At 42.7% G+C, this 22,562-nt stretch overlaps 1 protein-coding gene across 1 annotated transcript in view; it reads left to right on the forward strand.

The window, feature by feature from the left end:
• Positions 1 to 22,562, forward strand: part of TJP2 (tight junction protein 2) — a 128,302-nt gene that overhangs the window by 20,444 nt on the left and 85,296 nt on the right. Inside the window, exon 2 of the mRNA XM_027549424.1 lies at positions 9,002 to 9,122. The gene's annotated coding sequence lies outside the window, so the exon portion shown is untranslated. The remainder of the gene's footprint in view (positions 1 to 9,001; positions 9,123 to 22,562) is intronic.

The following is a 22,562-nucleotide window of genomic DNA, read 5'->3' on the forward strand; positions in this document are numbered from 1 at the left end:
ATCCCACATGCTGTGTGGCCAAAATATACACACACACACACACACACACACACACAGAATTATACTTTTATGTAATTTAAAATATATTAGTTCCAAAAGCAAACATTACAAATATTTAATAACAAATGCTCAAACTAAAATTTTAATGGACAAGAGACAAAAAAGAAATAGATGGTTTAATATTTTCTTTCCACACCCCAAAGATTGTTGGTATATGCACCCACTTTGGAGACCACTGTTTTAGGTCCCTTAGATTTTAAAAAAAATGAAATTTGCTATCAAGAAAGATTTTGTGGAAGAAGAGTTCACAATTTAGGGGACATGGACTTGGGACACTTATTAATTGTGAATGTCTAGGTTAGTCAGAAGTATTATAGGACGATGCTCCTCGATTTTACTTCCCTTCTGTGTATGCATTTGTTTAGATAAGTAGCAGTAGAACTTACATTGCATTAAATAGAAAATAGCTTGAAGAAGTGGTCAAGGAGGCATGTAAATCAGAACTCTTTCAGAATAACAAAAACTCAATTAAAACTAAGTTTCACAAAAATGAATTCATTATCTCAGTAAAAATGTACCAGATACCTCCTAGCATGGTCAGGCATAGTTGGATTCAGAAACTCAAGCAATGTCATCACATTTCTCCTCATACTGTTTTTCTTATTAGCTAGTGGTGACCCCCTCCTCTACCTGGTGGGGAGCATGATTGCCAGCAGCTCTAACTTCCTATCAGCCCTGGTTGTCAAAACCGGTAGAAGGAGGACGTTTCTCTCTGAAAGTCTTATTTTCATCCCAGGGAAGGCTAGTCCACCCAGTCTGGGTCCTGTGTACCATGACCCATTAGATGGACCCCTATGATGGAGCATCCACCTTTACCCCATGGAAAAAGGGTAAGAAAAGTCCTTAAGGCTAAGAGGAGACATTTAAAAAAGGGAGAGGGTTAGATTCTGAATATCTTCTAACAGCCTTATTTTCATGCTAGCAGAGGTCACCCATGCTGGGTTTTAGAGGTAAAGGTATTTCGGGACTTCCTTGGCCATCAGTGGTTAACATGTTGCCTTTCAATGTAGGAGCATGGGTTCAATCCCTAGTCAGGAAGCTAAGATCCCACATTCCTCTGGCTAGAAAAACAAAACATAAACCAGAAGCAATATTGTAACAAATTCAATAAAGACTTAAAGATGTTCCACATTAAAAAAAAAAACTTATAAAAAAAGATAATTAAAAAAAAAATTGTCTCTCAATTAATCTTTGCTTTGCAACTGACTCAAGCAAAAAGTTTATAGCATGTAGAAATGCATTCGGAGAAGGCAATGGCACCCCACTCCAGTACTCTTGCCTGGAAAATCCCATGGACGGAGGAGCCTGGTGGGCTGCACTCGGTGGGGTCGCTGAGAGTCGGACATGACTGAGTGACTTCACTTTCACTTTTCACTTTCATGCATTGGAGAAGGAAATGGCAACGCACTCCAGTGTTCTTGCCTGGAGAATCCCAGGGATGGGGGAGCCTGGTGGGCTGCCGTCTATGGGGTCGCACAGAGTCAGACACAACTGAAGTGATTTAGCAGCAGCAGCAGCAGCAGAAATGCATTACCATAAATGACAACTGGAACTCCCTTCTTCAGTGTCAAATGCAGTCTTTTAGAGAGATGTATATTTGTAGACAGAGAAGGCGATGGCACCCCACTGCAGTACTCTTGCCTGGAAAATCCCATGGATGGAGGAGCCTGGTAGGCTGCAGTCCATGGGGTCGCTAGGAGTCGGACACAACTGAGTGACTTCACTTTCACTTTTCACTTTCATGCACTGGAGAAGGAAATGGCAACCCACTCCAGTGTTCTTGCCTGGAGAATCCCAGGGACGGGGAGCCTGGTGGGCTGCAGTCTCTGGGGTCGCGCAGAGTCAGACGCGACTGAAGCGACTTAGCAGCAGCAGCAGCATATTTGTAGAAGGAGCAGATCTGCTTCTGATTTTAGTTCACCCAGAGGCATGCAGGCTTTTTGGATCAATTATTACCAGACCTTGAGATAAATCACCTCCTGTGCCATTAGTACTTGAAGGATTAGTGGCCTCAAAAGATTTATGTGCGGATTAATTGGGGAGTGTACATTAGATCGCTACATTTAAAACCACCATCATCCTGCAAATCATTTTCATTAGTGCTTTATTCAAAATTCTCTAGCCTTATATAATACTGACATTGCAGGGAAATCTGAACAAGGCTTTTATTTATTTATTTATCTGTGGTTTGGCCTTGGCCTCGCCCCCATGCCTTACCCCCCACAGTAGAGTTTAATAGCACTGGCTGGGGATGCACTGAGCATCTAAAAGTAGAGCGGCTTCCAGTGTTGCAAAGATTACTTCATCTGCTTCAGCGGAACACTGCCCCAAATGTCCTTGACCTTGTACTGAGAGGGACAAGATGAGGTACAAGAAATATATGACTATTCTGGAAGCAGCAGTGGGCATCACTCCACTTAACAAAAGAGAACTTCTACCTGAGAGCAGAAGACACGTGAACCTTTGGCAGCAACCTGGGTAAGCAGAGGAGACCAGAAGGTGCTTTGTGTGTGTGTTTGGGGGCCCAGGTGGACTCAAGGGTCATCCCTCTCATGAGGGTAATAGATGTCGAGTTCTTCATTGGGAACTTGTTTCTTTCTTTTCTTTTTTTGTAGTTAACCTCCCATTTGTTTAATTCTCATCAGAATTTTAAATAACACTACTCCCCAAAGCAATTTATATAAATATCTTGTTTATCATATTCATTTTCTAAGCACACTACCTTTTTTTTTTTTTTATGGCTAAAGTTAAACTCTATTTCAAGTTCAGCCTGAAGCTCGGATTCCAAATTTGTGTTGTCTCAATAAATGCAGATCGTTTCTTCCTGGCAGATATGGTCTACCCAGACTGAATTAAAGTAGTTAGTAATGAAATTAATGTATAATTTTCTAAGGAAATTCCTCATCTAGCAGTCAAGAAGATGAAGGAATGCATGTGTTTTGAGCCCATTTTTGCATTCAGATATTTTAATTTTATGATTTTGAAAAAATTTTTACATGGTCTATTAATGTAGCAGTTCTTGAAAGGAAGTAAATTGTGCCTCATTTTTTTTCTGACAATGCAAGTATTTTTCTGACAGAAGTGTACATGCAGACTTTTTCAGGTAATTACTTCTCTTGAAGCAGCAGTCTTTTCTTCAACATGTCTTTCTTCAGAGCCCCCCCATCACCACCCCCCACCCCCCACCTCCATCTACCAGTTGAAGAAGGGTTAAGAGGCTTCAGTTCTGATTTTCTTCTCTGAAGTCCATCTTTTGTGTCTTTTACATGTTGAGAAGTTTAACTGAAAGTTCCTGTATGATGCACATGCAGGGACTGAATTCAGTTTTTAAACTGAACAAGCCAAACACTTGGCATTCACTCAGGGATCAGCTTGAGGTATCTGTGTAGCTAATGGTATTTCTTTTTAAAAGAAAATAGAAAAATAAATAAATAAATAAAAAGAAAATAGTCTCTAGCTTATTTTTATCATATAAACAATATACATTCAGAAATATAGAAGAAAAATTGTGATCCATAGTTCTACCTTCTGAAAGGTGGAACTTTTAGAACTTCCTATATAATGATTTAAGTCAGTAGTTCGCAAGGGAGGAGGTGCAGTGGCAGGAATTGTCCCCTAAAGGATATTTGGCAATTTCTGGTTAGAGTTTTGGTTGTTCCAACCCTGGGAGGGTGGAGGTGGTACTGGTATCTAGCAGGTAGAGACCTGGGATGCTGCCCAGCCTCCTGCAATGGACAGGACAGCACTCCCTGCCTCCCTCCCCAATCCCCACCCCCCATGCAATAAAGAATTATCCAGTGCAAAATGTCCATAGTATTGCATAGTATTGCTGTTGAGACACTTGATTTAGGTAGATCCTCTTTGACACTACAAAGTAGTTTTTATTGGAAACAAACTAGATGTTTCTTCGGGAAATTTCAGAGGTGCTTTAGAATGGAATCCTGAGGCAGCAAGATGATGATGATGATGATTTTGCTGCCCTGGTGGCTCAGATGGTAGAGTCTGCTTGCCAGTGCAGACGAGCTGGGTTTAATCCCTGGGTCGGGAATCTCCCCTAGAGAAGGAAATGGCAACCCACTCCAGTTCCCTGGAGAATCCCCATGGACAGAGAAGCCTGGTGGGGTCCCCATAGTCCATGGGGTCGCAAGAGTCGGACACAACTTAGTGACTAAATCTACCTACCTACCTGAAAGTAAAAGGAAGTGTATATATGTGTAGAGGGTGCAAGAGGTATAGAGTGACCCTAGGAGAGGTGATGTGGGTCAGTGTTCAATGACGGCTATGGGGAAAACATGTTGTAATGACCCAGTTGTGATTCTTCAAGCAGCCCCTAGAGATTGGGCATAACTCTTTGTCCCAAAATGACAGAAATGTAGAGCTGGGAGGACCTTTTGTCAAGGATGGCAGGCAAGCTTCATATATCATGCCAAAACCTGTTGATGGGTAGACATCTGAGAGGATCAAGTTAGGGAGGATCCCCAGGCCAAGTATGGAATATTGTGAATAATGAGTGATACTTGTTCTAGACATATAATTTGGAGAACTGGGAAACTGCAATACACATGCTATATATCTTTGCCATTCCTTAGTTATAATTTAGTCTTCAAATTTTACAAGTGTGAAACAGCCTCATTTGAGTCATCGTGATCGAAGACTTAGCCCTCAGACAGCAACTGGATGTTCTTAGTTTCTGGCTCAGGACCAGTCATTAAAGGATTCACTCTAAACAAACATGCATGACTCAGATGTATAAATTGACTGCCACATTATTCATTTCTTTTTGGAGATAACCTTTTCCAGCCATCAAAATGAGTAAATGCCCTAGGTAGAACCACCTCTGGTTATCCTCAGTTTCCCAAGTCTAGCCAAACAGAAGTCAAAGCATTCATTCCAAAGTGATCCTTAATAAGGAGAGTTGAGTGTTCCTCTTTTTTTTTTTTTTTAATTCCCTTAAAAAATTTTTTTTGTTTAAGCCTGATGAAATATCTCTGCATCGCAGGTCAAGATCTTCCTTATAATACTTTGAGTCTTTTGAATATACGTGGACAAAAGAGTATTTTGCTGATCCTCATTTTTTTGTTTGCTGACTTTATCACTTGACACAGCCTTTCTGTGGACATATTAATATCCTTCACTAACCTTGTAGTAAACTCTCCTTTCTTGGCATCTTAGGAGGCATCTTATTTCCTACTGTTTAATTTTGTAAATAAGTTCTAAATCCTTCAATGGCACCTTGATATCTTATTTCTCGCCCTTTAATGTGCATATAAACCACTCTATTAAGATGCAGGTTCTAATGCTGTAGATGTGGTGGGGCCTGAGAGTCTGCATTTGAATATGCTTAAAGGTGATACTTGGAGAAGGCAATGGCACCCTACTCCAGTACTCTTGCCTGGAAAATCCCATGGCAGAGGAGCCTTGTAGGCTGCAGTCCATGGGGTCGCTAAGAGTCGGACACGACTGAGTGACTTCACTTTCACTTTTCACTTTCATGCACTGGAGAAGGAAATGGCAACCCACTCCAGTGTTCTTGCCTGGAGAATCCCAGGGACGGAGGAGCCTGGTGGGCTGCCGTATATGGGGTCGCACAGAGTCGGACACCACTGAAGCGACTTAGCAGCATAGGTGATACTGTCAGTTTTGGTGATACCCACCCAGTGGATGGTCCATGACCCACACTTGGAGGAACAAGCATCTAGAGCCGCCCGTTCCATGATATCCTACTAGTTCCCTCTTGACCTCACAGTTCTCTGACCTTCCTAAAAATTTACCCTCTCTGCAGCTGTTAGACATGTCAGTGGTTAGAAGGTAGGTGATAAGTTGTGCTTCTACGGAGGTAAATCTGCCGACAAGCATTCTGACTGGAGATTTCTCTTGAGCTGGTTGACTAAATAGTGGGGCCAATATTTCTTCCAAGGGTTCTGTCCCTTTCATTCTTTTCCAGAACTATTCCAATTGCTGCAACATACATGTAATACTGCATAGTAATTATGAGCAGCTCCTTTTGGGTTTAGAACATAATTGGAAGTCAGGTCATGATTGAGTTTTCAAGACCTCAAGGAATTCTTTCACTACCAGCTCCTTCCTCCTTTTAGTACTTTGTCTTGCTTCTGCAAACAGAGCTGTGCTGGGGCGTCTACTCTACTAACTGTAATCATATGATAGGTCAAAACCAGCTGCCAACCAGTTGACTGAATGTTGCAAGTTTATTGAAGCACAGATTGGATAACTTGCACATGTGTTTATTGACCCCAGTCCCCAAGACGATAGGTACACTGGCAAATATTTTGCCATTGCTTACTTGGTTTTAAAATAGCTCTAGGACTTCCCTGGTGGTACAGTGGAGAAGAATCTGCCTGCCAATACAAGGGACATAGGTTCAATCCCTGGTCTGGAAAGATTCACACATCGCAGAGCAACAAAGCCTGGTGTGCCACAACTACTGAGCTCACGCTCTAGAGCCCGCAAGCTGCAACTACTGAAGCCCATGTGCCCAGACCCTGCAAAAGAGAAGCCAGCACAGTGAGAGGCCCGTGCGCCACAACAAAGAGTAGCCCCACTGGCCACAAGTGGAGAAAGCCTGTGTGCAGCAACCAAGACCGTGTGTAACCAACAATAAAAATAAATTATTTAAAAAATAGCCAAAGTAGAGAAAAAATTTTTTTTCTCTTAAAAAAATTGACGTCCAGGGACTGCCCTGGTGGTCCAGTGGTTAAGACTCCATGCCCTCAACGGAGGGGACATTGATTCAATTCCTGGTTGGGAAACTAAGATCTCACATGGTGTATGGCATGAGTTGGCATCTGATTACTGAGCCACTTATGGATTTTCCTTTTAAAATTTTGTGAGGTTTTCCAGCACTAACTCATGTTACCTGACAAAAATTTTACATATCTGTCAATACTATTGAATACCAAGTGTATTTAGTTTTCTTCCAAGCTTTTCCTTAATTTAAAGGTAGCCCTAGTCAGTGTTGGAGAAGGAAATGGCACCCCACTCCAGTATTCTTGCCTGGAGAATTCCATGGACAGAGGAGCCTGGCGGGCTACAGTCCATGAGGTGGCAAAGAGTCAGATGTGACTGAGCGACTACCACTAGTCAATAGTTTGTATTTCAGAAATGGCTGATTGTTATTTGAGGTTCCTATATATGTCAGAAACTTCAGGCAGTATCATAAAAGATAGTTAAAACCAGGATGTTGTCACAATGCAGAAAACTGACTTAATTCAAAAGCAAGCCATTTCAATGAAAGAGGCAAAACTCTCTTTGGTATCGATACACATAGGAAAATTTCATGCTAAGGCCCAAAGCATAAGCAAGTCCGTCTTGATTTGCTGGGCATTTATTAATTGTGGGAAGTAATAACAGAAACGGCACATGGGCCGGGCTCTAATCCTGCTGCTTGCTTTGTAGGATATCCAGATGTCCCTGCATTAGCCTGTGCCCACATTTCCTGCTGGTCCTTGGAGAAGGGAAATGGGTCTCCTGCCTGCACAAATAAAATGGACACTCTCTGATTTCTGTTCCATTGTGTAGGGAGTGTTTTGCACAGATGCCACAATATCACTTTGTCTAGCAGACAGAAGAGTATGTGCAAAACTGGAGAGAAGCACATTCCTCCTCCCACTGAATGTGTCCCCATATGAGGCTGCTGCGTTTCCAGCCCCGCCCAGAAAGGAGCTTGCCTCTTGTGCTGTTTGAAAGGCACAGGCAGGATGCATAAAAATGTCCAGAAAGCATTTTCTTGGATTGTCTTGGGATGAGGGGTTAAAATAAAAAGTATCTGCCATCTTTTCTGATTGGGGGAAACCCACATGTATAAATATAGAGACAAGCCAGTATTGTAATTCCCTTTTAGTTGAAAATGTTTTTTCTATTGTATACCTTAAAATGGTGAATTTAAGTGTATTTTACCAAAATTAAAAAAAGTTTTCCCTAGATGTTTTATCACCTGCTGGGTATTTTTTTTTTAACCTAAAAAATGAATTTTTTGTTTGTTTGTTTATTTTGGTTGTACCTTACAGCATGTGGGGTGTTAGTTCCCTGATTAGGGGTTGACCCACTCCTCCTGCATTGGGAGCGCAGAGTCTTAAGCACTGGGCCCCCAGAGACATGACATGACGTGTGTGTGCTCAGTCGTGTCCAACTCTTCGTGACCCCAGGGACTATAGCCTGCCAGGCTTCTCCGTCCATGGGATTTTCCAGGCAAGAGTACTGGAGTGGGGTGCCATTTCCTACTCCAGGGGATCTTCCCGACTCAGAGATCAAACCCACATCTCCTGTGTCTCTTGCATTGGCAGGCAGATTCTTTACCACTGTGTCACCTCTGGACTGCCAGGAAAGTACCCCCTCCCCCTACCAAAAGTGAATTCTTTACTTTTTTTTTTTTTTTCTTTTTGAAGAACAGGACAGCAATTGCACTCCTAGATATATAGCTGAGAGAAATGAAAGCTAGGTCCATGTACACATTTGAGCGTAATAGCTAAAAAGTGGAAACAACCAACCCAAATGTCCATCAGCTGTAAAGTGGATAAGTAAACTATGATATATCCATACAATGGAGTGGGTTCTGACACAGGCTACACCCTGGCTGCAACTGGAAAATTTTATACCAAGTGAAAGAAACCAGTCACAAAAGATCATGTATGAGTTCATTTATATGAAATCTCTAGAAGGGGTGACTCTATAGAGACAAAATTAGATTGGTGGTTGTCTACAGCTGGGAGGAGGAGGGGGGAATTGGAGGATTAAATGGTTTCTATTTTGAAGTAATGAAAATGTCCTAAAATGGATTGTGGTCATGGTTGCACAAGTCTGTGAATATATTGAAAGCCATAATGTAGGTGGGTAAACTGTACAGAATGTGAATTTCAGTGTGTTTCAAACATCTCGCCAAACTGAGAATGACCGTGCTGAATTTTAATAGTAGTGTCTTTTTCAGGGTGCGAAGTACTACCTTGCTGTCATCTCCTTGTGAGTGGGATTGGCATCCCAGCTGCACCTCTTGGCACAAGGGCTCCAGGAAACACAGACACGTGCCAACAGACAGCCTGCTTTACCCGGTACTTTCCTTTTAGTCTCTCATCAGCTTAGTTACTGGCCTAGTTTGATTAAATAATTTCACACCCTACAAGTCAAGGCCACCCTATTCGATGTTGCTGGTAATGAAATTGTATAATATCCAAGAAAATTGAATTGTAATGGCCTGTTTCCCAAAGCTGAGAAAGATCTTACCTGCATTTATGGTCTAGGTCTAACCCTCATTATTCAGAATAAATGCATACCAAGGTATTTTGATGTGTAGGGTTTATAAGTCATTCTGGTAGGTCACATTTTTTCCATTATCTTCAACATAGCAAAATTATATAACAATGGAAAGTACTTTGCTGAAAATAAAAAAGACATCAGTCACACTGGCTTCTAAAGATTAATTACGTACAGGCTTTTAGAAAAAGGGCTGAGTATTATCTATTGACTGATTCAGTTTTAAGTACGAATTAAATGGGATTTACAAGGTATTAAATTCTATTTTGACAGATGCTAGGATGTATTTGTTCTTAGTTACACTTTAACCCCTGGTTATAGGCTAGTCCATGGCTGCTAGAATGGGGTTAGAATTTTTTTTTCATGTGTTTCTTTCAAAATTCCTGTCTGTTTAAACTTGAGGACCTTACTGGGGTGGATTCCAGCTTCATATCAGTGTTGGAATTTAGTGGAGTGTGACTGGCAGCTAGCTCTTCAAATCCTAGTGTTCCTGCCTTCTGACTGCATGATCGTCTTAATGTCTGTGAGCTCCAGATCCTTTATCTGTAAAAAGAGCTTGTTAACATGAAGCTGAATGAGTTAACATATAGCAAGCATCGGTCACCCACCAAGGCCTTTCTTGGCATCTAGTTGTCCAAATGGGGACACTCGAGTGGGGAATTCCTCAGTTTCCACTGAACTAACAAGGCTAGGTAGGACTGGGTTTTGTTTATTGAGATGTTCTCTATGGAGCTTTTAAACATTCCAAACATAAGAAGACAGATGCTTGCCACAACCCTGGAAGTGGTTTTTCTGAAAGTAGATTTCTGGGTAGGATCTGTTGCTTTAGTCAAATGATTTAGAGGTCCAGTATGGATACGTTAAAGGAGGAGCTGGCGCTGGCCTTGTCTTTGGACAAGGACTCAAACAAGCTCTTCCTGGTAAATGTCTCCGTGGTTCTGATTGCCTTACTAGTGACCACATACGCTGCAACATCAGTTTCTTTTCCCAAGCCAGCATCTGACTCCACAGCTCCTTCACAGATAAACACTGAAACCTGGGTTTCTGGGTGAATTAGCTGCAGGCAAGCTTGGGTGGTGCGGTTTTCCCCACATGGCTGTAGTTTCAAATCCAGCAGACATTTATTAAGAGCTTTTTATTTGCCAGGGACAAGGGGCTTTCATCCATCTTGTTTATCCTCAGACCGTTCTGGAGGAGCTATTGCCAGCTCCCTTTTGCAAATAAGGAAATTGAGATTCAAAGATTTTAAATGGTTTCCCCAAGATTGTACAGCCTCTGATTCCCAAGTACAGTGAGATTCCTATAATAGCAGCTGTTTTCCATACTAACGCTACAGAACTTGAGGATTTAACTCCTAAACTAGGATAGGAATGGGTTTTTCGCAAGGGCCAGGTCTGATCAATTGATAGTGGCTGCCTGGAGTTAAAGATTTCTAGATACTGTCCCAGCTGGTGCTGGTGGTAATGAACCTGCCTGCTAATGCAGGAGACTTGAGACACAGGTTCATTCCCTGGGTTGGGAAGATCCCCTGGAGGAGGGCACAGCAACCCACTCCCGTATTCTTGCCTGGAGAATCCCATGGACAGAGGAGCCTGCTGGGCTATGTCCATATGGTCACAAAGAGTCGGACGTGCTTGAAGCAACTTAGCATGCAGATACTGTCCACGTTTGTTGAGTAAGAATTTTGTGACCCATTAGCAACGTCTGGCATGGATGGAGGAGGGCCCAGAAGGCCCTTTACCTGTTTCTGATCATCAGCTTCTACCTGCAGCTGCCCTGCTTTACTATCTTAAAGTCTTTGGAGAGCACTATTTGCCTGGCACTTGTTTGTTGCTACTTTAAGGGGCTTTGGAGTACACTTTTCTGATGCGGCAAAATCATCTTTGCCTCTTTGCTGTCGGGAAGGATGCTCAGAGTGTGGACAGAGCCTCACTTCCTAGACATGGATTCTCATTGCTAGGTAATTTAGATAGTAACAGTTTAGAGTTGTCACCAGCTCTTCTCATAATATGGGTATAGATAAGTGAGTTGAAAGTGAAAATTAAAAACTTTTGCTTCTGTGCCCCGAGAACCCCTCTGTGGTCCCCTCTCCCCTGGGACGACTCCTCTGTAGGAATTTCTGGGGAGCTCACAACCAGCAGCCCAACCTCTTCACTTGGAATTGGAGACAGAACAGTAGCTCACAAACTTTAGCTGCATCAGGCACCTGGAGGGCTTGTTAAAACACAGATTCCTGGGTTCCCTCCCTAGAGTTTCGGCTTCAGTCCCTGGGGTGAGGCCCAGGATACTTGCATTGCTAGCAAGCTCCCATCCAGGCTGATACTTCAGGTTTCCCCACCACACTTTGAGAACCACTAACCTGGACAGTACTTTTAACAGGTATCTTAGAGTCTGGGCTTGTTTGTAGATAGTGTATGGCCAGTTTCCCTGCCTGTGGTGAAGAGATTCTTTCCTCAAACATGTAATGAGCACCTCACAGGCTCACACGGCCCTGCCTGAGGAAAGCTAAGAGGAATGTAAAGGCTTGTCTGGGGGACTTGGGAGTCTAATTTGAGATCAGTAATTACACTGCTGTGTGAAAAGGGCTGCAGAGCAGAAGGCCTGAGCAGTGATTATGTGTGAGGAGGCTCCTGAGGAGGGTAGGTTGTTGGCCAGGTGTGGAGAGAGGGGAAGAAAAACGTGGGGAGGACAGGCTGTACCTCAGAGGCCTGGAGATGCTGTACTGTGAGAAGAAAAGTTGTTTGTGGTGAGAGTTCCATTGTAATTCTGATATGAAGTATCACCTTACAGTAATAAAGATGAAAGCCTTATATTTATTTGGGAGCTTATTACAGTATACTCGGTACTGTACTAAATATTTAGCTGCATTGTTTTTCATTTAATTCTCAGACCCACCTATGAGACATGGGTCCAACTATAATCTTAATTTGTATTAGTTTCCAAGGGCTGCAGTAAAAAAATAAAGACCTATCGCAGACTGGGTGGTATAAACAATAATGTATCATCTCATAGTTTGTATTACATGACTGAGCGACTGAACTGAACTGATAGTTTGGAGGCTAGAAGTCTGAAATCAAGGTGTTGGCAGGATTGGTTCCTTCTGAGAGTTAAGAGGGAAGGATCTGTTCCAGGTCTCTCTCCTTAGCTAGAAGGTGGTCATCTTCCCGCTGTGTGTGTCTCTGTCTAAATTTACCCATTTTAAGGTAGCAGTCACACTGCATTAGGGCCCCCGCTAAAGACCTCACTTTAACTTGATTGCCTCTGTAAGGATCCTGATTCCAAACAAGATCATATTCTGAGGTAAGGAGAGCTGGGACTTCAACGTGTGAAATTTGGGGAGACACCATACAACTCACTGTACCATTTTACAGATGCAGAGATGGAAACTTAGAGGGTTTACCTAAATCTCACGACCGTTAGGTCCAGCTGTGTAACTTGCCATTTTGATGGGTCAGAAACAGCCGAATAGTGGCAGTGGCATACGTTAAACCTGGGAAGTAGCAGAACCAGGTTTGTTGAAACCAGATCTGGTTCATCATGAGCTCCTTCCAGCGCTTCACTTTGTTTACTGGCTTTTCCTTTTTTTTTCTGCTATGTCTGCTCATGGTTCACTGGGAAAAGCAGTGGTGTGGAGATCAGGATACCAAGCCGATAGCCTGTTTATTTCTAATTCTTCAGTTTCTGGGTCAGATATTTTTATATGTCAGTTTCCTATCCTGCCTGTTTAAGGAGAGTGGTGGGAAATTACCAGATTATATCAGGGATCCCCACCCTCCAGGATCTAATGCTGATGATCTGAGGTGGAGCTGATATATATTAATGATAGTAATAAAATGCACAATGAATATAATGCTCTTGAATCATCCTGAAACCATTCCCCATCCCACCCCCACCCTCAGTCTGTGGAAAAATGGTCTTCTGCAAAACTGGTCCCTGGTGCCATAAAGGTTGGGGACCACTGGCGTATATGAAATTGAAAATTCATTGCTATTAAAACATTAAATCCCTATGCATATGGGCTTCCCTGGTGGCTCAGTGGTCAAGAATCCGCCTACAATGCAGAAGATGTGGGTTTGATCCCTGGGTCAGGAAGATTGCCTGGAGAAGGAAATGGGAACACACTCCACTATTCTTGCCTGGGAAATTGTGTGGACAGAGGAGCCTGGTGGGCTACAGTCCATGGCGTTGCAAAGAGTCAGATACAGCTTGGTGACTGAACCACCACGTATAAATACACAGGTTATCAGAGTATAGACGTCCTAGTTTTAATTTCCTTCTCAAACCAACCTAAATATTTTTAAGCAATGTGTTATTCTGCACTTGTATTTTAAGTACCTTTACTTGGAATTGTTTTGGCATTCAGGGATTCAAGCAACTTGTCTAGCTGTGGAGATTTTAGACAAGTAGTTTTGTCAGTACTCACACAATAATTCCATATTTTCTTCTTTAAGTATATATAATGGAAGAGCATTGCCCCAAATACTTATGTACAAAGATTTTTGTCACTTTAGCAATATAAGCAAAATTTCATCATGAGAAATTTGTGTACCATTGAAGTGGAAGAAAAATAAAAATAAGAAGTGTTTGTTACCACTTTTGAATGCTATAATTATAGTCCAATATGTTTTCCAAACAAAAATTAGAGTGCGTGCTTTACTCATGAAGTCAACAAGACGGAATGGTAGCCATTTGCCTATCTCTGGAAATCTGAGATGTCTGGATATTTTAAGTATAGCATATATTAGAGATGAGTAATATTCAACCTAGGTTCTGAAACATAAATTTAATTATACTCCTGAATGTTTTAGAGAACCCAAAACCTAAGAATCAAAACATGACTAGGAGCTTGTGATGGAGAAGGAAATGCCAACCCACTCCAGTATTCTTGCCTGGAGAATTCCATAGACAGAGAAGCCTGGCAGGGCTACAGTCCATGGGGTCGCAAGAATCAGACATGACTTAGCCAGTAAACCACCATCACCACCACCACCAGGAGCTGGTGAAAGGGATTCCCAAATGGTGCAATAGTAAAGAATCTGCCTGCCAATGCAGGAAATGTGGGTTAGATCCCTGTGTTGGAAGATACCTTAGAGAAGGAAATGGCAGCCTACTCTAGTATTCTTGCCTGGAAGATCCCATGGACAGAGGGGCCTGGTGGGCTACAGTCCTAGTATTCTTGCCCGGAAGATCCTATGGACAGAGCCTGGTGGGCTACAGTCCTAGTATTCTTGCCTGGAAGATCCCATGGACAGAGGGGCCTGGTGGGCTACAGTCCTAATATTCTTGCCTGGAAGATCCCAAGGACAGAGGGGCCTGATGGGCTACAGTCCATGGGGTCGCAAGAATCAGACATGACTTAGCCAGTAAACCACCACCACCACCACCACCAGGAGCTGGTGAAAGGGATTCCCAAATGGCGCAGTAGTAAAGAATCTGCATGCCAATGCAGGAAACGCAGGTTAGATCCCTGTGTTGGAAGATCCCTTAGAGAAGGAAATGGCAACCTACTCTAGTATTCTTCCCTGGAAGACCCCATGGACAGAGGGGCCTGGTGGGCTACAGTCCGTGGGGTCACAAAGAGTCAGACACATACTAGGTCACATACCAGGGGCCTGTGAACCTAGAGCCCTGCCCCTCTCTTGCTTTTCACAGCCACATTTCTTAAAAGGAATCTCTGTACTTACCACCCTTTTTCCTCTCCTCCACCTGCCTCTCTCTTCAGCACTTCCTCCTCATATTCCAGCCACTCAGGATCCAGTAACTGGTTTCAGGTACCCTCTGGGCTAGATACACAGGCACAGGGCTAAGCACAGCACTGCCTCAGGAAATTTTCATGCATAAGGACTCTTCCCTGGCTGGAAGATGCAGTTGAGATTTCAATCAACAGTTACATTGTGTCTGTGCTACCTGTACTGGACCCCCGGTACTGTGACTGCGTGGGGGAAGACTGGAGGCAGCTTATTTTATGATTCCTATTATAATAAAATAATGCAGGGACTTCCTGAGTGGTCCAGTGGTTAAGAATCTGCCTTCCAAAGGAGGGGACTCCAGTTCAATCCCTGATCAAGGAACTGAGGTCCCACATGCTGCGGGGGCAGCTGAGCCCCTGTACACTAGAGCCTGTGTGCTGCAACGAAGACTCAGCACAGCCCAAAATTTAAAAAAAAAAAAAAAATGATGTAATTAGTTTCTGGTTGGGAAGGGTGTCATCACTGGAGTCCTGATTTTGATACCTCACATTTTCATTAGTTGAGTGGTTGGTGATAGCATGTTTCAGTTCAGCCAAAGTTTTGATTTATTTAGAGGTAATCTGATTGTACAGTGAGATTAGACAAAACACCCTAGATAGGAATTCCCCTACCTAATCCTAATTGTATTGATATTTGAAAAAAATTATTGATTTTTGAAAAAGATACATGATTGATTATAATTATTCATATTTGACATGGATATTTGTGATATAATTATTGATAGTCAAGAAATCAAGATCATTACATATATGATTATTTTTAGTTCAGATCTGAAGTCTGGTAACTAAAATAACTGGCAACACACTTTGATAGAGGCTTCATACTATGTTAAAGTTAAATTTGTCTCTTCTGTTGGCTTTAGCTCAGTAGGATACTTACGGCAAGATTTAGAACAAGAATCAAAATACTTTAGCAAGTGGAGGATAGTTCCAGGAGAGCTAGAAATAGATCAGGGAGAGAGAAGATAGATGAAAAATAAAATGTCATTGGGAAGAATAGCTAAAACTGCTTATGTGATTTAGTGTGTAAAATATAAATATCAGAATCCCTTGAAAATAAATTGTGATTGATTTATTTAAAAACTTACATAATAACTTTGGAGGCAAGAAAAGCTGAAAACCCGATATATTCCTGAAATTAAACGAAAAGATTGCACTTTGTGTTACCCTTACCCTCATGGCCCAGACTAGCAAAGAATTTGATGTACCTTCTATGTGTGTAATTTTAGTCATGATGGTCCCCCACTCTGCTTGCTTCTCTCCATTACTCTAGAAGTGTGGGAAATAACCTGATGCAGTCTTAGCCTCCAAGTATACCGCCAAGGAAACTCTTCCAGAGATTATGAGATGGAAAGGCTCAGAGAACAAAGTCAGTTGTTCCAGTCACACGATTTATTCCCCTTGGAAACATGCTTTGAGATGCAAGGGGAAAGGATTCGAACACTTTTAACATAATTAGGTGAGGGTATAAATAAGATGAAAGGTCCACACTCTGGAATCCCGTGCTTGCAGTCTTCACATGTCCTGTCTCTGTGCGGTGTTAGCTTTCCCCAGTGATGGTGTGGTCACAGAGACCAGATGTGAGGTTGAACAGGAGGCTTAGCACATAGAAGGTGTCTGAAGCCAGCATAGGCTTGCCCCATAGAAGGGATGCAGGTCAGGTATACTTGGCCAGTATCTGTAGCTCAATAGTAATTTGCCTGCATTTGGGGGCAGAGTATACATGTGGCCAGAATTGAACATAATGGGTGTCACCAATGGGTGATCCATTTAGGGATGACATAGCTGTCAATCTAGAGGCAACATGAACTGGGCTTTATTATGTATTATTAATATTTTATTAGGAAATATTTATTAATATAAATAAAATTGTAAGTTAGATATTTAGTACATTTATTAATATTTTATTGGGCTTTTCTTGTGGGTTTATTAAATATTAATATTTAAGATTTACTTTGTCCTTCATTGGAACTCTTCCATTTATAAGTGACATTCTTATTTGTTTCTTTATTTTCATCTATACTTAACACAAAAGCACTTCATTTATTCTATATTATTTTTAACATATCTTACTAACATATTATCTATACTATATACATCTTACGAATTGTGCCTGAGTCTTACAAACCATGAGACTTCCCAGGTGGCACAGTGGTAAAGAATCGGCCTCAATGCAGGAGACTTGGGTTGGATCCCTGGGTCGGGAACATCCGCTGGAGAAAGAAGGACATGGCAACTCATTCCAGTGTTCTTGGCTGGGAAATCCCATGGACAGAGGAACCTTGCAGCCTAGAGTCCATGGGGTTGCAAAAGAGTCAGACATGACTTAGCAGCTAAAGAACAACAACTTACAAACTACTTGCTTTCTCATTATCTATGGAAAATAAATCTTAGGAATTTCATCCATCTGATTTTTACCTTGTCCTCTATACCAGTGGTCCCCAAACATTTTGGTGCCAGGGACCAATTTTGTGAAAGAAAATTTTTCCATGGACCATGGTGGTGGGGTGGGATGGTGGGTCAGGTGGTAATACCAGTGATGATGAGCAGCAAATGAAGCTTTGCTAGCTGTCCAGTCACTCACGTCCTACTGTGTGGCCTGGTTCCTAATAGGTTGTGGCCCAATACCCATTCACAGCCTGGAGGTTAGGGGTCTCTGCTCTATACCATTTTTTAAAAGAACTCTGAAGTATTTATTCAGCAAATTATGGTATATTCATACAAATGGGAATATTATGCAGCTTCCCACTCCAGTATTCTTGCCTGAAGAATTTCATGGACAGAGGAGACTGGTGGGCTACAGTCCATGGAATTGCAAAGAGTCGGACATGACTGAGTGACTAACACACACACGGAAAAGTGATGAAAAGAACTATATTGCCATGAAAAAATTGCCTATTCCTCTGTAGAAAAAACAGGTAGCAAAAGGGCATGTCTAGTATAGCCCCAGATGTATAATGTTATACATGATATCTACATGCTTACCTATGCATGGAGGTACCTGGAAGGATGCTCATCCAGTTATTTAACAGTAGTTTGCTCTGGATTGTGACATTTTAATTGCATTTTACTATTGTGTGTGTGTGTGTGATCTGTGGTATGGTTTGTGTAAATAAACAGGCATCGTTTATTTTAAAATAACTGAAACTCAAACATACGTGTATATACAAATATGTATGCAAATCAACATACCAAGAGGATTATAACATCTGACCCTTTTGTAAGCCAAAGACATTTTGCAAGAAGAGAATTCTTTTCTTTTTTCTAAAATTTTAATTTTGTTTTGGGGATTAACAACAATGGTATTAATAACCCTGGTGGCTCAGTGATAAAGGATGTGCCTGCCAATGAAGTAGCCGCAGAAGATGTGGATTGGATCCCTAGGTCGGGAAGGTCCCCTGGAAGAGGAAATGGCAACCCATTCTAGTATTCTTGCCTGGAAAATCCCATGGACAGAGGAACTTGGCAGGCTACAGTCTGCGGGGTCGCAAAGAGTCGAACATGGCTGAACTCGCATGGCATAGCTTATTAACAATGTTGTGACTGCTCATTAACAATGTTGTGACGGCTTCAGGTGAACAGTAGAAGGACTCAGCCATTCATGTATCCATTCTCCTCCAAACTCCCCTCCCATCCAGGCTGCTACATAACATTGAGCAGAGTTCCATGTGCTATACAGTAAGTCCTTGTTGGTTATCCATTTTAAATATAGCAGTGTGTACATGTCTATCCCCAAATCAGTTAACTATCCCTTCCCCTGATCCTTTCCCACAGGAGAATTATTTTCTGACCTTCAAAATGAATGTTTTACCTGCCTTGGAAACCTTGTTATCTTTTGTCAGAGAATTGTAACAATGTCCCTTTAGCAGAATTCCCTGATGATAAGATTCACCTGCTGGGTACAGTGCTGAAATGTAAAATTCCCCGGGGCCCTTCTCAGCCCCACTGAATCAGGGTCTCAGGGAGGGACCTGGGATGCCTCAGGTGATTCTTATCATCAAGAAGCTGTCTTCATAGAAATGTATGTTATGTGTTTTCAAGTTTTTATAGAATGCCTCTTGGATTTGCCTTTCCCAGGACCGGCTTCCTTTGTTTTCAGAGGCCTGTACTATTTTGCATGGCTGCCCTGGAAAACTTAACAGCTTTTTTTCTGAGGCCCCTTTCAGATCTGAGGATTCTTTGACAATCAAGGAGACACTTCAACAATTATCATCTGTGTTGGTCAGGGGTACTGAATTCTTAGTGCTACAGGATTAACCAATTCAAGTTGCCAGAGGCCCCTCGGGGCTCCCTGGAGGACTTGTATATCACACAGACAGTCCCCTGGGCCACTCTCACCTTAGATTCCCTCCCTTGCATGGGAGATGAGGACTTTTTTCCCTTAAAAAGGAAAAATTTTGCCTTATTAAAGGTTTATTTTTTTTTTAAGAAACTTATTTGGGGAGAGGAAATTCGAGAATTCTTAGACGCTAGAATCATATTTGATTTCAGGATTCTAATTCCTAGCTCAGTGTTGTTGTTTAGTCACTCAGTCGTGTCTGATTCTCTGCAACCCCGTGGGCTGCAGCATGCCAGGCTTCCCTGTCCTTCACTGTCTCCCAGAATTTGTTCAAACTCATGTCCTTTGAGTCAGTGATGCCCTCCAACCATCTCATCCTCTGTTGCCCCCTTCTCCTCCTGCTCTCAATCTTTCCCAACATCAGGGTCTTTTCCAATGAGTTGGCTCATCACATCAGGTGACCGAAGTATTGAAGTTTCAGTTTCAGCATCAATCCTTCCAATAAATATTCAGGGTTGATTTCCTTTAGAATTGACTGGTTTGATCTCCTTGCAGTCCAAGCGACTCTCAAGAATCATCTACAGTACCACAGTTCAAAAGCATCATGTCTTTGGCACTCAGCCTTCTTTATGGTCCACCTCTCATATCCGTACTAGCTATTAGTTCATTGGTGGAGTCAAATGACATTTGTGGTATTTACCTTTTTAATATTGCACAGGAAGATTTTCACAAATATGATTCCCCAGCATTATTTGTTCAGTTGTTGTGTCAGCAGAAGCCCTCTTACATCTGTTAAAAAGAACCAAAAGGAGAACAACAATAATAACAACCAAAGACCTACCTCTACCTCAACTCTGTGCAGTTGTCTTATTGCTGTAGACAATGAACTGAGGGACAGGAGAGCAGTGATGAGAATGGATTTTGAGTCTGATAGGTTTGGAGTCTTACCCATCATCTACTCGGTGATGCCCTTGGACAAGCTGTTTTCCTCTGGGAAGCTCAGTTTCCTCGTCTTAAAACAGGGCAATAATACCAAATATACAGGGTCGATGGAAGGATTTACATTAAATGAGTTAAAATAGTGTTTGAAAGATTTGTGGCACATAATGTGCATTTAATCAATTACTTTTTAATCCAGGTTTCTGAGTTTTTTGATGGGGTGTTAACAAGTGGCACCTCTCCCTGAAGAGTGTGGATTTTATATATTTTGCAATATCAGATCAGATCAGATCAGATCAGTCGCTCAGTCATGTCCGACTCTTTGTGACCCCATGAATCGCAGCACACCAGGCCTCCCTGTCCAACACCAACTCCCGGAGTTCACTGAGACTCACGTCCATCGAGTCAGTGATGCCATCCAGCCATCTCATCCTCTGTCGTCCCCTTCTCCTCTTGCCCCCAATCCCTCCCAGCACCAGAATCTTTTCCAATGAGTCAACTCTTCGCATGAGGTGGCCAAAGTACTGGAGTTTCAGCTTTAGCATCATTCCTTCCAAAGAAATCCCAGGGCCGATCTCCTTCAGAATGGACTGGTTGGATCTCCTTGCAGTCCAAGGGACTCTCAAGAGTCTTCTCCAACACCACAGTTCAAAAGCACCAATTCTTCAGTGCTCAGCAATATAAATAGTAGTAAAAATAATTAAAGATGTCAAACACAGAGCACAGTGCCTTTAGGATCCAGGGCACCTTGTCAGGAGGAGAGGGCTCTCCACAGACAGAACGTGCTCTGTAGCAGGGTCTGTCCAGATGAAACCACATCCCAGAAAGTGCTTCTATGATCTCCAGGATTGGACTTGGATTATGCTGTATCTCAACTCCTTTTGAGCAGGCTGAATATACCCAGGTCAGCTCCATAAGTTTCCTAGAAGCCTGCCCATCCACAGTATGGCACTCTGAGGTCAGCCCAGACCACAGCCACCTCCTTCCAACCAGAACTCCCCCCAGCACCGTTCCAGGGCCTCCTCAGACTTGTAATCCATCCAGCTGATTCTGAGTTGCACAGCTAATTCTTCTATCAACTTTGTGGCCAGGTGAACCCATCATGGCCAGAAACATTGCCCAGTCCTTACACAGGATGGAGGGTAGGAACAGGGTAGGGTATGCTGGGGTTTGGAGTTTGTACCATTGGCAGTGAGAGGAGAGGCAAGTAGAAGCCACCATCCATTTAGAACTGAAAGCTTTCTTTCCCTGTAAGTCTGATTACTGATATTTTCATCCTCTTTGTACTTACTGTAATATCTTTTCATTGCAGTGATAATAGCAGCAATGCCAACATATTATCAGTGGTAATGATGATGGTGATTAAAAAGAGGGAGCCCTTTCTTGGGCTACTCTCCCTTCCTGCTATTGTTCCTCTCTGGTCTTCCAATCCCCTAAATAGACCGTCTACCATTCCCACCCTTTCATACCCTGCACTGGGCTCTCTGAAACCCTTGTTTCACTGTAAATGAAACATTCAGCTGAACTCCACCTTCTTGCTTTAATTTAAACTTGGCTTTCTCCTGAGGGCATCATTTCCTGGTAGTAACCTCAAGGGATGCTTCTACTTATTTTTTTTTTTTGCTTTCTACTTTAGATGGAAAGAGAAATCTAAGCAGGAGCTGCCTTTGTGGTCCAGGCAGAGAAGCTCCAACAAAGGCTGTGGGGCAGGAATGAGCTTGGCAGGGTCTCAAGAGCAACAACTGCAGAGAAAGGCCGGTGCAGCTCCAGGAAGTGAGCTTGGGAGAGTGCAGGCTGAGCTGAGCCTGGAGAAAGCAGCAGGGTCCATGCATAGAGGACACGGAGGCTGCCTTAGCCCAGGCTGCCACAGCAGGACACCACGGACAGGGTGCTTAAACAACAGACGTTTACTTCTCACAGTTCGGGAGGCTGCGAAGTCCAAGATCAAGGTGCTGGCAGACTCAGTCCTCAGTGAGGGCCCCCTTCCTGGCTTCCAAACAGTCGCCTTCTCGCTGTGTGCTCACAGGGCCATTCCTAGGTGCCTGCACGTGGAGTTAACGAACTTGGAAAGTTAGCGAGAGTAACATTAAATAACGAAATGTGAAGGCTTGGGGCAGAGCAGAACTTTGAATGCTTCTCTCCTGGATGTTCTTTTAGGGGATGTGAGGTGACTGTTTATGGAAGGAGGCGTCCTTTAAGTGAATATGCACAGTTACTGGTGTGGTTGTTTGGCTTGGGAAGGGAAAGGAATGCCAGGCCTTTTCTCCTGAA

Source organism: Bos indicus x Bos taurus, chromosome 8 (assembly GCF_003369695.1).
Source record: "Bos indicus x Bos taurus breed Angus x Brahman F1 hybrid chromosome 8, Bos_hybrid_MaternalHap_v2.0, whole genome shotgun sequence".
Lineage (NCBI taxonomy): Eukaryota > Metazoa > Chordata > Mammalia > Artiodactyla > Bovidae > Bos > Bos indicus x Bos taurus.